Raw genomic sequence first — 4,453 nt, 5'->3', positions numbered from 1 at the left:
TTTTGTGATTATTGTTAGCATTAATGTTAGGATTGAGTTATAGAATAAAGAATAAGAGAATTCTATAGCTCCACTAATATTAAAATTATTAAGGAATTTATTATGACAATTATTTTGTTAATCAAAAGTTGAAATCTGTAGCCAAGTTAATTTAAGTCTCACTTAATAATAAAATTTTGATCACCTTTGTTAGGATTGCATCAAGGCCCAAATCCCTGATTGGAACCTACTAAACAAAAATTATAGGATAACCTTTAAGTGTTTTGTTTTATCATTGCTCCCTATATAATATATTTAAATTTTCTTATTATACTCATAAAAATTCACTGTGAAAGTGTATATCTTTTAAAAAATATTTTTATTGATTTCAGAGAGAAAGGGAGAGGGAGAGAGGGAATCATCAATGATGAGAATCATTAATCAGCTGCCTCCTGCATGCCCCCTGCTGGGGATCAAACCCTCAATTCAGACATGTGCCCTTGACCAGAATCGAACCCAGGACCCATCAATTTGCAGGCCGACGCTCTATCTATTGAGCCAAACTGGCTAGGGCTGTATTAGCTATTGTGGTGGGTTGGCCAGGAAACGTGTTTTGTATATCCATAACATTTTTCAATCTTTTTAATTGAATGCTTTTCTGTGGGGGCTGCCCTTGCTACTTTATCACCATCCTCATCCCATCTTAGTAAGTCTTTGATCTATTTTACACAGTTAAATGACCTCGTTGGCCCACATGGATATTTGAGTTTATAACCTTTGAACTAGAAGCAGAATCTTCCCTGAGGTCACTAGAGTTTATAAATTATGAAAACATTTTCACTAAGATCATCAATTCTTGAAAATGAGGCTATTATCATCATTCTGTTTGTGAGCCACCAGAAATACCTATATTTTGTGATTATTGTTAGCATTAATGTTAGGATTGAGTTATAGAATCTCATAAAAATTCACTGTGAAAGTGTATATCTTTTAAAAAATATTTTTATTGATTTCAGAGAGAAAGGGAGAGGGAGAGAGGGAATCATCAATGATGAGAATCATTAATCAGCTGCCTCCTGCATGCCCCCTGCTGGGGATCAAACCCTCAATTCAGACATGTGCCCTCACCAGAAATCAAAAGGTGACCTCCTGGTTCATGGATTGACACTCAAGCACTGAGCCTTGCCAGCTGGGCTGAAAGCATATTTCCATATCATGTAACAGAGCTGTAGAACACCAAGGAGCTTCAAGTGCTGAAAATCTCCTGTGCAGAATCGATGTGTGAATAAAACTACCCAGCACCACCAAATATCCCCCCATTTCTATTCAAGTGCAAGTAATCTTTGCATGCCATGAATATCAACTTAAAATTCACTCATAAATGTAACATGAGAAATCAAGCAACTTCTTTACATTTTAAAAATAACAGCTAAACCTGTCTGTGATGGGACAATTTATAGCTAGAGAGATTTGTAGTGCAGATCTACAGTGCACTTCTGCTTGCCTTCATAAAGGAATTCATATGTAAATAGAACTATATGTATATAATATTTCATCTATATAGGACAGGAAATAGATATGTTTATTTGCAAATTTTCTATTTTAAATTAAGTCTGTCTGTGAGTATTGTGAGCTTTAAGAACCAGGTTTTTTCTATTTTACTTTTTTAATAAGGCCTAAAATGTCTCTCTGACCCAGACTTTCTCGTCATAATTAAGTCTATGTCATCATTGTATTTTAATTCTGCACTGGTTTCCAAACTAGTCTTTCTTCTCTTTAAGTATGTTTTTCAAAAATGCAAACCTGGTCCAATTCACAAGCTTGCTATCTCTCCAGGCTAATCAATAACATATCTGTTTACATAGGCACACCACACAAACATGCTCCTACATTACAGATGCCAGTCCAACTGTGCTTTCACACCTCTATGTCTTTGTATATGGTCTTCCCTATTGTTAGGTCTTCACTCTGGCTGCTGTAATCCTGTTTCAATGCTCTCTCCTCTGAAGCCAATTTTATGATTGGTTTTATCAAGACATTGTTTTTAAGCAACTGAGGGGCACAGGGCATGAGATACATATAGGAAATAAGTTCAACTTGGTTTGAAACCAGGGTACATGGGGAGGTAGAAAATCCTTGCTCAATAGGTGCTAGTTTTCTATGTTCCAGGGAACCTGCACACTTGATGTAAGAGAGTGAAAGCTTGAATGCCATAGAGGACTTTTCAGGACCTTCCATTCAGCTTGAAGGGGAAAAGGAAAGAATGTGTTAGGAGTTTTCCCAGAAAACGTTGGAGGAATAGGCTGACGTCTTCTGAGCCTTGTCCCAGAGCAGACAGAACTAGAATAAATGAATAACATCCACCCCGAATTGGCAAAGTAAACACAGCTGGTAAGAAAATTTGCAGCCAGGAAAGGCAGAGGATGCCTGGAAAATGGTAAAATCAGGGATCTGAGCTGGAGAGAACTGTGAGACCTCTGATCCTGGAGGGTCAGAAGAAAGCTGCAGGGCACTGAGGCCGTGTCCCTTGGGACAGGCGCAGCATCTGACTGTGGAAAGGAGGTCCACAGGACTGCTGGTGGCAGGGGATGATATATCTAAGTCCACAGCTATGAGAGGCTGATCCAAGAGGAGGCAGCCTGGACAGTTGCCTAAGCCGTGCCATGTCGGGGTGAGAGGGGCTCACAGTAGCACAGCTCTTTCCCCATCTTTTTGGTCTTTCCTTTTATTCACTAAACCTAGTTCATAGGACCTTTCAAATACAAACACTCACCTGTGGCTGAGGTGTGGGTGGAGGTGTGGCTTGTGGAGTCTGGGGAGAGTCTGGGAGAGGAGAGGGTCGGGGAGAGGTGGCCATGAGTCTGGCACTGAATCATACCAGACATGCTGGACCTAGGCAGCCATTTTCTCCTGAAGAGATAGCCCCTCCCTGCAGTCTCCAGTCAACCAATACAGCTACACCCAGACTACCCCCTGAGTGGTACAAAGGATACAAAGAAATAAATCTGAATAGTTCCTAAGAGCCTTCAGGGACTGGGCTAAAGAGAGGCCATTCAGTCCCAGCAACAGGAAGCTGAGAAGTGGCAGATAGTGGATCTTAAACCAGCCCTCATGGGGAATTAAAACTTGTTGGAGAGGAATGACACTTCACTATTTCAGGATGTAACCCTGATAAACATATAGGCACCCACTGCAGGAGCACAAAATACATTAAAAAAACTCCTGGACGATATCAAGGGAGAGATAGACAACAATATAATCATAGTGGATTTGAATACACCCCTGACATCACTGGATAAATCCTCTAGACAAAAAATCAGCAAAGAAACAGCAATCCCAAATGACTTACTAGATCAGATGGACTTAATTGACATCTTCAGAACATTTCACCCCAAAGCCATGGAATATGCATCATTCTCAAGTGCCCTTGGGGCATTTTCAAAAATAGACCACATATTAGGTCATAAGCAAAGTCTCCCCAAATTCAAGAAGATTGAAATCATATCAAACATTTTTTTTCAGACCACAATGGCATAATATAGAAATAAACTATAATAAAAATAATCCAAAAAATTCAAACTTGGAAGCTGAATAGCATACTATTAAACAATGATTGGGTTACCAAAGAGATCAGAGAAGAAATTAAAAACATCCTGGAAACTAATGACAATGAAAACACAACAATCCAAAATCTATGGGACACAATGAAAGCAGTCCTGAGTGGGAAGTTTATAGCTCTACAGGCCTACCTCAAAAAACAAGAAAAAATGGTAATAAATCATCTAATCCTACAACTCAAAAAATTAGAAAGAGAGCAATGAGAAAAGCCCAGAGTGAGCAGAAGGAAGGAGATAATAAAAATCAGGGCAGAAATAGATGACATAGAGACCAAAAAAACAATACAAAATATCAATGAAACCTAGAGCTGGTTCTCTGAAAGGATAAACAATATTGATAAACCTCTCACCAGGCTCACCAAGAAGCAAAGAGAGAGGACCCAAATAAAGAAAATCAGAAATGAAAGAGGGAAAATAACAACAAACCCCACAGAAATACAAAGAATTGTAAAATAATACTATGAACAGCTCTTTTTCAACAAACAAGACAACCTTGAGGAAATGAACATATTCCTAGAAAAACACAACCTTCCAAAACTCTATCAGGAAGAATCTAAACATCTCCCTTTAGCATTTCTTGCCTTGCTGGCTTCGTGGTGATGAACTCCCTTAGCCTTTTTTTGTCTGTGAAGCTTCTTATTTCCCCTTCAAGTTTGAATGATAGCCTTGCTGGATAGAGTATTCTTGGATTCAGTCCTTTGCTTTGCATCACTTTCTAAATTTCCATCCATTCTTTTTGGCCTGATGTGTTTCTGTTGAGAAATCATTTGATAATTTAATGGGCGATATTTTGTAGGTAACTCTGTCTCTCTCTTGCAGCCTTTAAGATTCTCTCTTTGTTGTTGACATTTGCCATT

This window comes from Myotis davidii, unplaced genomic scaffold, assembly GCF_000327345.1.
Source record: "Myotis davidii unplaced genomic scaffold, ASM32734v1 scaffold232, whole genome shotgun sequence".
Lineage (NCBI taxonomy): Eukaryota > Metazoa > Chordata > Mammalia > Chiroptera > Vespertilionidae > Myotis > Myotis davidii.
Note: the sequence above shows the minus strand (reverse complement) of the source record.